This window comes from Phascolarctos cinereus, unplaced genomic scaffold (genome assembly GCF_003287225.1).
Source record: "Phascolarctos cinereus isolate Bilbo 61053 unplaced genomic scaffold, phaCin_HiC Scaffold_1;HRSCAF=81, whole genome shotgun sequence".
NCBI lineage: Eukaryota > Metazoa > Chordata > Mammalia > Diprotodontia > Phascolarctidae > Phascolarctos > Phascolarctos cinereus.
In genome coordinates, this window is record NW_027555514.1 from 197,647,631 (window position 1) to 197,661,544 (window position 13,914).

The following is a 13,914-nucleotide window of genomic DNA, read 5'->3' on the forward strand; positions in this document are numbered from 1 at the left end:
TACATTTACATACGTGTATACACACACACACACACACACACACACACACACACACTCACACTCTCTCCCTCCCTTTCTCTCTCTCTCTCTCTCTCTCTCAATACTCTGACCTTCTAATCCAAAGGTGACCAAACAGACCTCAGGTGACCCGCCTCATCACCCAAGAAGCCAGCAGACCTCTCCTAGTCCTGCCTTCTGTATGACCTTGGCAAGTAATTTTACTTCCTTGGATCTCAGTTTCTTCATCTATAAATATAAAATGAGGAGGGCTATTATGTGCCCATTCTCTTTGGGCTAGAGAATGTCTAAGATTCCATCCATCTCTATGATTCTAGGAATAGAATCAGAGTATCTCTGGGGTAGGAATGACATTTATTAAGGTCTATGCCACATAGACTGCCTAGTTTTTGCTTAAAGGCAGTAACATCATTCTTGATAATTCATCAGTCCAGAGAACAAAGGTTCGAACCACTGACATGGCTTCCTGGTCACCTAAGTACAAAAACTTAGTGCATGAGAAGCTTGACCCATGCTAAGGACTGGCCATACCATTATGTCAAATACAGACACAGGGAACTGCACCCAAATGAACCAATATTGTATCTCTGCCAAGTATACTTTTCATGCTACTATCAAGTAAACTTCTTTGCTGAACGGTCTAAAAGTGCCTTTAGGATTATTCCAATCCTAAAGCTGAGCCATTGGACTGATCTGAGTCAATCCCTATGACCATGCCCTACAACAGGACAAATGACTGAATAGGCTGAAGAAGAGACAGATGCAGTCAGAGGTCATGATAAAGGAAGAGCCATAAAAGTGGAAAAATAGAGCTAGTTCCACTAATTAGTTATGTGATTTAAGGAAGTTGCCAACATCTCTAATAAAGTTATTGTGCAGATCATAGATTTACAGCTCTAAAGGACCTTAGAGGTCATCAAGTCCAATCTCCTTATTTTATAGATGAGGAAACTTGAGGCCAGGAGATTTCAAGGGTTCAGGGGTGTATGACTAGTAAGTGTCAAAGGTAGGATTCAAATCCATGTCTTCCTAACTCCAAATCTAACACTATCTACTACCCCATGCTACCTGAACAAACTAACTTTGCCTCTACATCCTGCACCTCACTCCCCACCTCCACCTTAGTCCCCAGCTACCCTAGCAGTTGAGTTAAGTTCATTCACCAGACAAGAGGCCTGCTATAACAGTGCAACCTTTCAACCACCCAATACCCAGTGGGGATGGAGAAGTGAAGACCTAAGAATCATCTCTTTCCACATGTGCACGCCCTCCCCCCCCCGCCCCATGTAAGACTGCACATAACAACTGGGAGCAAAACAAGGGTGGTGGGCAACCCCAGAAACTTTAAATCTCTTCATGGAACATCTAGGAGCACAAACTACCGAGGTACCTAGAACCAGTTTGGGAGAAAGGCTCTACAGATGTAATCATATTAGACAACAACAGTTCATAATTATATAGTGCTTTAAGGCTCAAAAAGGACTTTCCTATTAAGAAGACAGTCTCAGAGAAACTCACAGATGAGAGCACCAAAGACCACTGTGTATGTAAAACACTTCGAAATTATAAAGGTATCTAAACATCAGGTATTATTATTGTTTATACAGGTAAGATTTAACTCAGCAACTGTAATGATTGTAATACAATGAACCATCTTCCTCTTTTGTTCAGCCTCCCTGTCTACCCCCTAGACCACATATGGTTTTCATAACCCATCAGCTTCTTCCTGGGTTTCTATTCTCATTTGCTTTCATCGTAGATTCTTACGACAGTGTTCTGGTGGAAATTCCCATTCTTACTCATTCCACACAGCTGTACTCCCCAATGTAGCTATACAGCTATACTGCCAAGGTAGTTACACAGCTGTACTGGCTAATGTAGCAGACTTGGCCCTCACAGAAGAGCTCACAGTAGTTAATTGGGAGAAACCTTGGACATCATCTAATCAAGCCTTTTACCTTATAAACAACGAAATTAAGACCTGGAAATTTTAAGTGATTTGTCCAAGGTTGACTAGGTAGATAATAGCTAAAGTATGATGTACCACATTTGAGGAAGGATGCTAGAGAGCTTCCTATTGCTTCCACTGCTGGAAAGCAATGAGGATGGTGAGAGAATTGGGAACTATGTTAACAGATGAAGATTATTCAAAGGAACTGGGGATGCTTAGGATAGGAAAGAGAAGACTTAGGGGGGACATGATAGCTGTCCTATATTTAAAGGGCTTTCTTTCATGTGGAAAGGGGATAAGATAAGACATTTTGCTTTGACACAGAGGGCAAAAACAAAGCAAAGGGAGGTATTTAGAGCAAAAAATTTGGGCCAGATACAAGAAATAAACCAGCTATCTCATCAGTTCCATGGGTCAAATTATAATTTCTATTCAAATAACTACAAGATTAAAACACAGCCTTTCTCTGTTTCTTGAGCTCCAGTCCTTTATCGCCCACAGCCTACTGAACTTCTCTACCTTGATGTACCCAAAATGACTTAAAATATCTAAAAATAAAATTCAGTATATTTCCCCCTAAAACCACACTTCCCCTCCTGACTTTCCTATTTCAGATAAGAGAACTACCAATCTTCCAGTTAATCAGTTTAATCACCCCAGAGCCATAATCAACAATTCCACTTTCATATCAACTCCCACTTTTGCCCCTTTTCAGCACCTATATGATCATCACCCTCATTCAGGTCCTCATCACCCTCCCCTGGATAGCTTCCTAACTGCAACTAATAATAACTAATCTCTCCCCATATCTTCCTCAGAGCTGCCAAAATAAAGCCCAGGCCTAACCACCTCCCTCCCCTAATCAAGAAATATCAGCCTGTCGATAGCTTCTAGGATAACATAAAAACACCTCTGTCACTTAAAGCCCTTCACAGTCTACCTCCAGGATACCATTCCAGACTTATTCTACTATAATCTCAAGAACTGGCTCTTCCCTTGACATTGCCATGTATATTATCCATCTCCCACCTCGGTGTATTTACACAGGTTACCATCCATTTCTAAAGTGCATGTCTTTGACTCTTCTGATTTTTAGAATCCTAGCTCTTGAATCAAGGCTCTGCTCAGGCACCATCTCTTCCTAAACAAGGTCTTTCCTGATTGCTGTCTCACCTCTCCTGAAATTATGCTGCTTTATTTTGTAGGTTTTTCATATTTACTTACCTACAAACATTTCTGAATCTCCCCCAGCAGAACACACGCTCCTTCTGGACAGGAACTGTTTTATTTGTCTTTGCATCCCTAGCACTTCCTTTCCTCTTATTCACTCTCTACAGTTTGTCTTCTGACCTCATCATTCAACTGAAACTTCTGTCTTCAAATTACCAATGATCTCTTAATGGCTTTTCCTCAATCCTCATCCTTCTTGACATTCTTATAGCCTTTGACACTATCCATCACTCTCTTCACTTTGACACTCTCTAGATTCTCATGACATTACTCTCTTCTGATTTTCCTCCTACTTTTTTTGATTCTTCCTTCACAATCTCCTTTGCTACATCTTCTTTCAGCTCATGCCACCATGGTTCTGTCCTGGACCACCTTCTCTTCTCCCTCTATACTATTTCATTTGGTGAGTTCATAATTTCCAATGGATTCAGTTATCATCACGGATGATTCTCAAATCTACTGATCCAGCCCCTAACCCCTCTCAATCTCCAATCTCTGAGAGCCTACTAGACATCTCAAACTGAAGGTCCTATAGACATCTTAATTAAACTCAATGTATCCAAAACAGAATTTGTTGTCTTTTTCCCTAAACTCGCCCTTCTTCCTAACTTCTATAATATTGTCAAGGGTAGCACCATCCCCCTAGTCACCCATGCTTAAAATCTAGGTGACATCGTAGAATCCTCTCTCTCACCCCCTACATCCAATTAGCTGTCAAAACCCATTGATTCTACCTTTAAAACATCGTTGGTATATGCTCCATCCTCTCCTTTGAAACGGCCACCACACTGGTGCAGGCCCTCATTATTTCATGCCTGGAATATTACCATAGCCTGCTGGTTACAGCCCTGCCACGAATCTTTCCGCTTCATTCCCTCCTCCACTCCACTATCAAACTGATTTTTCTTAAACACAAGTCACCATATCAGTCCCCCTTCCCCCCACCATTCAATAAACTCCAATGGCTCCCTATTACATCCAGGACCAAATATAAAATCCTATTCAAGGGGCAGCTAGGTGGCGCAGTGGATAGAACACTGGCTCTGGAGTCAGGAGGACCTGAGTTCAAATCTGTCCTCAGACACATAACATTCACTAGTTATGTGACTCCGAGCAAGTCACTTAATCCTTATTGCCTCACCAAAAAAAAAAATTTTTTAAAATCCTATTTAGCATTCAAAGCCCTTCGTGACCTGGCCCCTTCCTGTTTCAAGTCTTCTTATGCCTTACTCTTCCTCACATAGTCTGTGATCTAGTAACACTGGCTTCCTTGTTGTTTCTTGAATGAGACACTCTATCTCTTGACTGTGCATTTTCACTGGCCATCTCCAATGGCTAGAATTTTCTGCTTCCTAAGCTCTGCCTTCTGACTTCCCTGGCTTCTTCCAAGTCCTTAATGCACAGGGAATAGGACGAGTAAAAGGAATAGCAAGCACATTCATTTGGTTTTGGGTCTGTTTTTTTTTAAGCATGTTCATTTGGCTGAAACACTGAGTACATAAACGAAAGTAGAATGGTAAGCCTGAAAAAGTAGGCTTTTAAATGCCAAATGAGTTTTTATTTTATACAAGGGGCAAATAGGAGCCACCAGAGGTTTCTGAGCAGGGGGGAGACACAATCAAACCTGTGCCATAGGAATACCAACTGAGCAGCAAATCTCTATTTCAAGGGCAGCGATAGGAGACAGTTAACAGTACAGCCCCTCAGATCCCCATGTACAGCCATCAGGTTCCTTCAAAGTCTTGTCTTTGTGAGTGTAACCAGCCCCAGTTGCTTCAAGCAATTCTCAAATGGTACGATCTCAAGACCCCGCATCATCCTGATACTCCTCTTCTATCTCCAGCCTGCTCTTCCTACAGTGGGATGCCCACAACCAAACAGAATCCTACAGATGTGGTCTGAGCAGTGCAGAATGCAACAGGAAGATCACTTCTCTTGTTCCAGGCAGTTCTCTATACTTCAAAGCATATGTAATCATGAATAGGGAGATTCCCCCATCAGTGCAGAACCAGAGTCATCCATACCTTCTCATCCTCTGTAATTCTCATTAATGGTATTCCATAAATCATTTGCAGTGAATCTAGCATATGTGCCAGGGTTTTTATGTCTCACCTAATAATCCCTGGGGGTCTCCATCTGTTACGTAGCTGCATGATCTACCCACCTCCTAGTGGATAAGCACAGGTTCTACTTGTGAGGTACAGGAAGCAACTATATGAGAGGCAGGTTCACAGGTCGAACACAGTGGGACTCTACCTAGTCCAAGTCATGTCAAATAAGAATCCCCTGTAAAGTACATCTGAGAAATGGTCATCTAGCCTCTGCCTGAAGATCTTCAGGGAGGGGAAACATAAGTGGAGCTCTTCCTTCTCCACCCCACTTAACATTTCAGTTGTCAAGTTTTGTTAATCTTACCTCTTCATCATCCCTGACATCTGGGCCCTTTTTCTACTTGGTCTGCCACCATCCACGACCACTCACTCATCACCACTTACTTGGACCATTGCAACGTGAAGGCCTAACTAGCCTCCAGGTCTCTAATCCCTCCAATCCATCATCCACACATTTGCCAAATTACTATTCCTAAAGCTCAAGCCTGACGATGTCATTTCCCTTCTTTACAAAGGCTTTCTCAAAACCTGAAATGTTCTTGGGAACACTAGCCAGTCAGGATTCCTCAAGTACCACTTCTTATCTGAGTCCCTCTTCCTCAAGCCCCTATGCGTGCGCACACACACACACACACACACACACACACTTGTGTGTGTTTACTTACTAGTGCACATCTTGTTGCCTTCTAATAGAGTACAAGAGGGACTACATTCAGTTTTGTCTTTGTATCTATCATCCTCATTCTCTTATTATCAGTCTCTTCCTATCTACTTGACTGAACCCTGCTGCTAACAAATATACCTACATCTCTATCATCCTTAAAAACCTTAATTTCATCTGCCCATCCCTGCTAGCTACTGTCCTAAATACTTCCTTCTCCTTAGCTAAACTCCTTAAGAAAGCTATCTATACCAGGTACTTCCAATTCCTCTTCTCTCACTTCTTTTATAAAAATTTTTATTGATGTTTTCTGTTTCTTACATCACCACAGTATCCCATGTATCCTTCCCTCTCCCCCTACTAGAAAGCCATCCCATACGACAAACAGTATTTTTTAAGTGTGGGGTGGGGGAAAGTCAGCACAATTGAGCTACATTGAGAAACTCTGGAAACATGTGCAATGTGTAACACCTGTGGACCTCCTACCTCCACGAAGGGGTAGGTTAGGTTGTCTTCTTCTATCTCTTCATTTGAGTCCTCCTTGATTTTCATAATTTTATTACATTTACATTTAATTTTTTGGTGTTGCTCTTTCCATTTACATTGTAGTTACTGTGTGTATATTGTTTTCTTGGCTCTGCTTACTTCTCTCTTAATCAGTTCATATAGATCTTTCCAAGCTTCTTCCATCATTTCTTACAGCACAGTTGTTATTCCGTTACAGTCATGTACCATAATTTGTTTAGCCATTTCCAAACTGATGGGCATCTACTTTATTTCCAATTCTTAGCTATCACAAAAATTACTGCTATAAATATTTTAGAGCATATGAGGACTTTTCTTCTCAATGGTTTCCTTGGGGCATACACCTAGCAATGGAGTTTCTGGTTCGAATGGTATGGACATTTTAGTCACTTTATTTGCATGACCTCAAACTGCTTTCTAAAATGATTGAACTATTTCACAGCTCCACCAACAATGTGTTAGCACGTGCCCATCTGTTGACCTTCCTAAATTTATGTGTTGCCATTTTTTGTCATTTTTGCCAAATTGCAGGGTATGAGGTAAAACCGCAAGGTTCTTTTGATTTTAATTTCTCTTATTACTAGTGATTGGAGCATTTTTTCATGTGGTTTCTCCTTTCACTTCTCAGTCACTTGCAGTGTGATTAACTGAAACTACCCTCTCCAAAGTTACCAATGATCTAATAGTCTTTTTTTAAACCTGATCCTTCTCAGCCTCTCTGCAGTCCCTTTGACAATGTTGATCATCCTTGCCTTTTGGATACTCTGTCCTCTCTAGGTTTCCATGAGAGTGCCCTCTCCTGGCACTTCTCTGCCTTTCTTATGTCTCCTTTGCTAGATTTTCATCCAGGTCATGTACACAAAGGTACACTTCAAACTTCTGTCCTGAGCCCTCTTCTCTTCTCTCTCTCTATTCTTTCATTCGGCGATCTCATCAGCTCCTATGGGTTCAAACAGCATCTCTTTAAATGATTTCAGATTTAAAAATCCAGCCCTTTTCTCCTCAGTTCCAGTCCCATATCACCAACTTTGGGTTTCTTGAACTGAATGTCTTGCAGGTATATCAAACTCACCATGTCCAAAAGGGAGTTCATTGTCTTTTCTCCAAAACCATATCCTCTTCCCAAACTCCCTATTACTGTTGAGGGCACCATCTTCTCATTCACTTCATCCAGTCAGATGCCAAATCTTGTCCTTTCTACCATCAAACATCTCTCCTTTATGTCCAGAACTTAGCACGATGCCTGGCACATAGTAAGTATTTAAGAAATGTTTACTGAATTGAATATCCCTCTTTTTTTTTTTGATTTTGATTTTTTAAATTTTTTTTCCATATGCTTTTGAGTTGAAAATTTTTCTACCTTTTCTCCCCCCCACCCTCCCCAAGACGGCGCACAATCTGACATAGGTTTTACATTTACATACCCATTAAACATATTTTCACATTAGTGAAGTTGTAAGTAAAAATTAAAACCAATAGGAGGAACCATCAGAAAGATGAAACAAAACTCAACAGAAGGTAAAAATAAGTGAGAACGATTAGACTTCCATAGTTCTTTCTTTGGATGTGGACAGCATTTTCCATCCTGAGGCCTCTGGAGATGTCTTAGATCCTCGTAATGCTGAGAAGGGTTCAGTTTAACATTCTTAGTCATTGCATAACATGGCTGTTATTGTGTACAAAGTCCTCTTGGTTCTGCTCACTTCACTCAGCATCAGACCATATAAGTCTTCCCAGGTTTTTCTGAAGTCAGCCTGTTCATCATTTCTTATAGCACAATAGTATTCCATTACATTCATATACCACAACTTGCTCAGCCATTCCCCAATTGATGGGCATCCTCTCAATTTCCAATTCTTTGCCACCACAAAAAGAGCTGCTATGAATATTTTTGTACATGTGGGTCCTTTTCCCATTTGTTTGATCTCTTTGGGATATAGCCCTAGAAGTGCTATTGCTGGATCAAAGGGTATGCACTTTTTGTAGCCCTTTGGGCATAGTTCCAAATTGTTCTCCAAAATGGTTGGATCATTTCACAACTCCACCAACAATGTATTAGCGTTCCAATTTTCCCACATCTTCTCCAACATTTATCATTTTCCTGTTTTGTCATGTTGGCCAATCTGATAGGTGTGATGTGGTACCTCAGAGTTGTTTTGATTTGCATTTCTCTAATCAATAACGATTTAGAGCATTTTTTCATATGACTATAGATGGCTTTAATTTCTTCATCTGAGAACTGTCTGTTCATATCCTTTGACCATTTATCAATTGGGGAATGGCTTGTGTTCTTATAAATTTGTCTTAATTCTCTATATATTTTAGAAATGAGGCCTTTATCAGAAAGACTGGTTGTAAAAATTCTTTCCCAATTTTCTACCTTCCTTCTAATCTTAGTTGCATTGGCTTTGTTTGTGCAAAAACTTTTCAATTTAATGTAATCAAAATTATCCATTTTGCTTTTCATAATGTTCTCTATCTCCTGTTTGGTCATGAATTCTTCTGTTCTCCATAGATCTGATAGGTAAACTATTCCTTGTTCTCCCAGTTTACTTATGGTATCAGCCTTTATATCTAAGTCCTGAACCCATTTTGACTTTATTTTGGTATATGGTGTGAGATTTGGGTCTATGCCTAGTTTCTGCCATACTCTTTTCCAGTTTTCCCAGCAGTTTTTTTTTCAAAGAGTGGGTTCTTATCCCAGAAGCTGGGGTCTTTGGGTTTATCAAATAATAGATTACTATAGTCATTGACTACTGTGTCTTGCATATTTAACCTATTCCACTGATCCACCTCCTTATTTCTTAGCCAGTACCAAGCAGTTTTGATGATTGCTGCTTTATAATACAATTTAAGATCTGGAATTGTTAAGCCACCTTCCCCTGCATTTCTTTTCATTAGTTCCTTTGATAATCTGGACCTTTTGTTTTTCCAAATGAATCTTGTTATTATTTTTTCTAACTCTATAAAATAATTTTTTGGTGGTTTGATTGGTATGGCACTGAATAAGTAAATTAGCTTAGGTAGGATTGTCATTTTTATTATATTAGCTTGGCCTACCCATGAGCAACTGATGTTTTTCCAATTATTTAGATCTGATTTTATTTGTGTGAAAATATCCCTCTTTTTACACTCAAATAGTTATCACCTCAGTACAAGGTCTCATCACCTTTTGCCTGAATAGCTTTCTAATTGGTCTCTTCCTATTCCAATCCATCCTCTACCTAGCTGCCAAAGTGATTTTTTGGGGGAGGCAATCGGGGTTAAGTGATTTGCCCAGGGTGACACAGCTAGTAAGTGCCTGAGCCTAGATTTGAACTCAGGTCCTCTTGACTCCAGGGCTGGTATTCTATCCACTGTACCACCCAACTGCCCCTCAAAGTGATTTCCCTGAAGTCTGACCATGTCATCTTACTACTCAACAAACTCTGTAAACTGGCCCCTTCTTACCTTTCCAGTCTTATATTTTACTCCCCACCATACGCTACAATTACTTTCATTGTCCTACTTGCTGTTCTCACATAACATGCTATCTCCCTTGGTACACTAGCTGTCCCCCATGCTTAGAAAATTATGCCCCCTCACCTCTGCCTCCTGGATTCCTTGCCTTCCTTCAAGATTCATTTTATATCCCCCTTCTGTAGGAGTCCTTTCCTGTCCCCCATCCCTTTAATAGTGCTTTTCTTTCGATATTACTTAGCTTAGCATTTATGTACATTGTCTCCCCCATTAAAATGTGAGCCCCTTGAGAGCAGGGGTGGTTTCTGCCTTTCTTTGTATCATATTTGTTAGACTCTTCATGACCCCATGGACCATAGCATGCCAATGCTATCCATGGGGTTTTCTTGGCAAAGATACCGGAGTGGTTTGACATTTCTTTACCCTGGTACACAGTAAGAGCTTAATAAATGATTGTTGAATGACTTTACCTCCAGCCTCTAGCACAGTGCCTGACACATAATAGGCCTTAATAAATGCTTGATGAATTTAAATGAATTGGGAGAGTAAGCTTAGTAGAGTGTATAAAGAGCTGGTCTCAGAGCTGAAAGATCCAAGCTGAAGTTTTGACTCTGACACATACCAAATGTGTGACTCTGGACAAGTCACTTAACCTTTCAGTGTTCCAGGCAACTCTCTAAAACTATTAGTTGCTGAGAAGGTGCAGATCAGCTTTAGTATAGGGAGCTCCCTATACTAATTGAATCAGAGGTGCAGTACAAGAACAAAAGACATTAGAATTAAAATGAATTGAACTACCCAGCTCCAAAAGCATTCCATTATGCTTTCTGAATAGTTCTGATTATTTGGAACATCTTCCTCACATTATGTCTATATCTGCTTCTCTAAAACTTCTAACCACTCTTTCTAGTTCTTTCTACCCTTTAGAGGTTGAGAAGAACAAATCTATTCACAATTCTTCAAATACTTCAAGGCAATTATCACTTTAAAACCTTAAAGTGTTTTTAAAGCTTAAAACCTCACTAAGACTTCTAGGAAACTGTATAACTGTCATTTATCATGTCCACCCTAACTCTTCTCTTCCTGTCTCCAGGCTAAACTTCCTCATTTCCTTCATATGGCATGAAAGCATTCAAATAGTTTTGGTCTGTAGGTCTGCAGGGACCCATCTTCTCCTACCCCAGTGGCCATTCCCCTTACTGAGGAGCACCCCTCTACATGTGCCCTTGATCTCATTCCATCCTATCTCTTCCAGCAAATGGCCCCCTTAAGCATCCTCACTTTCTCAGTAAATTTCAATCTCTCTCTGTCTACTGGCTCCTTCCCTATTGCCTACCTTAAAAACAAACCCTCCCTTTAAAAACAAAACAAAACAACCTTATTTGCTAAGTATTATTCTGTATCTCTCCTCTCTTTCAGGGCTAAATTCCTCAAGAAAACCACCTGCAATTGGTCCTTCCATTTTCTCTCCTTCTACTCTCCTCTAAACCCTTTGCAGTCTGGCTTCATTCAATAGAAACGTTACTTCCAAATATACTAATCATTTCTAAATTGCCAAATCCAATGGTCTTTCTCATTCTTCATCCCTCTTGACGTCTTGGTAGCTGATGATAATGTCAATCTCCCTCATCTAGACACTGTCCTCTCCAGGGTTTTTTGTGTTTTGTTTTGGTTTTTTTGGTAACATTTCTCTTACCTGTCTGACTGGGCCTTCTTGGTCTTAATTGGTTTTCATCCAGGCCATATCCACTAAAGGTGGGTATCCCTCAGGGTTCTATCCTTGGCCCTCTTCTTCCTCTATAATGTCATGCTTGATGGTGACATTAGCTTGAGTCAATTATCATCTTTATTCAGAAGATTCTCAGATCCACTTATCTAGCCCTAATGTCTCTCCAGACCTCTGTTCTTGCATCACCAACTACCTATTGAATATCTAGCAAATGAATGCCCTTTACAAACTCAGCATGTTCAAAACAGAATTCATTTTCTTTTCCCCTAAAACCTCCCCTCTTCCAAATTACCCAGTTAGTCTAGGTGTCATCCTTGCCTCCTGACTTGCATTCACTCCAAATATCTAATCTGTTGTCCTCATTTTTACCTTCACAACATCACTTACATGCATCTCCTTCCTTCCTTTGGCAAAGCCTGGTGGCAGCATCCTGGCGGCTGAACCCTGGTACACTCTCTCATCACCTCTCCCCCAGATTTCAGTGGTCTGCTGGTGTCTGCTTACAAGTCTCTCCCTACTCCAGTCCATCTTCCACTCAATTGCCAAAGTGAATTTCCTTAAGCACAGGAGTGACCACTTCACTCTCCTATTCAATAAATTCCTGTAGTTCCCCGATTACTTTCAGGATCAAATATAAAGTCCTTTTACTTTTAAAACTCTTAAAATCCCTTCCTACCTTTCTGGTTTCTTATACTTCACCTTCCTTCACCTAGTCCATGATCCAGCAAAACTGGCCTTTTGGCTGCTCCTGGCAGCTCCTGACTTCATTCATGCCTTTGCATTGGCTGTTTCCCATGACTGGAATGATTTCCCTTGGTCTCCTGGCTTCCCTGGCTTCTTTTAAGACTGCATCTACAAGAGGCCTTTTCCATTCCCACCCCCACTCCCCCTACCTCCTGATCCCCATTAATGCCTTCCCTCTCAGATTACCTCCCATTTATACTGTATGTATGTAAGTAGCTTGCAATATTGTCTCCCTATTATACTGTGAGCTTTTCGAAAGCATGGCGAATATTTTTGCCTTTTTTGGGGGGGGGGATCCCCAGCGCTTAGCACAGTGCCTGGCACATAGCAGGCGCTTTGAAAATGCTTACTGACTCTTGATCACCCTGTATCAGCTAAAGACAGAAGTGGGATATGGGGCCTGGAGAATTCGGGCCACATGAGTGAGAGAAACCCAGACGGTCAGACGTGAGCATCCGCGGGACAAAGCCTGGACAGACGAACACAACGGGCCTGGAGTGGATGGGTTAAGGCCAGGCTCAGTGCCCACTCCGCTCCCACCCTCTCTCCCTGCCAGTCCCCATCCTCCACCCCCGGGGCATGCGAGGGGAGACCTACAGGTAAGGCCCGGGGAGCCGGCGCGCGCTCGGGAACAGGCGCTCCAGCCTGCATAGGACCCTGGGATCGCCAGGGCGAGGATACTTACTGCTCGAGCCGTCAGAATCCTGGGGACAAGGGAGCTAATAGTGGCAGGAGAGCAGCAGGAGGCTGTAAAAGGCTAAAGCAGAAGGAGCCACTGCTTCGCGGAAGTTCCACTTCCTTTTACTCTTCCTTCTTCCTTCACCCAGCCCTAGACCACTCCCACCAGACCAGTCCCCAACTTGCGCTTAAAGGAGAAAGAGCCTGGATTCCAGGACAACTACCCCAAGTAACCTTGCCAGTTAAACCTCATTTTCCAGAGGAGGACCCCAAAGGCAAAGGTTACACAATTAGGCTGTGGATAATCCGGGATTCGAACCGGTGTTCTCTGACTCCAGCTCCTGTGCGCTCTCCAAGTGGAATCACAGAAATGACGGGAATCAATGAGTTGGGAGAGAATTCAGACATCATTCAATTTCGTGTAAGCAAAACGTCTATGTGCAAGGCTCTGTGCTAGCAACCTGGGCGTACAAAGACCAAAACGAAAGTCTCAGTCCTCAAAGAACATTTTGTGGCCCATCATCACTATAATGACATCGACAAAAGGTTAGTTGAATGCCTCCAGGACAGGGGTATCTCTGAAGTCAGCCCTAATTGTTTGTTTGGCTGTTGGAAGTCCTGTGGTCTTTTTCTCCAAGGTTGACCAAGAAGTAGGGACCCATACTAGTGGACACCAATCGAAAAAGAAACAAAACTTATTGAAAAAAATATCAATGCAAATCAGAAATCAGATTTACTTAGTTGCCATTTTATACAACCTATCAATGAGCAACTCAAGATTGTCACTTACCGTTTGTATAATTAGCCA

At 41.5% G+C, this 13,914-nt stretch overlaps 1 protein-coding gene across 1 annotated transcript in view; it reads right to left on the reverse strand.

The window, feature by feature from the left end:
• BID (BH3 interacting domain death agonist) overlaps positions 1 to 13,240 on the reverse strand; it is a 51,377-nt gene extending 38,137 nt beyond the window's left edge. The window contains exon 1 of the mRNA XM_021001675.2: positions 13,114 to 13,240. The gene's annotated coding sequence lies outside the window, so the exon portion shown is untranslated. The remainder of the gene's footprint in view (positions 1 to 13,113) is intronic.
• Between the last annotated feature and the right edge of the window lie 674 nt (positions 13,241 to 13,914).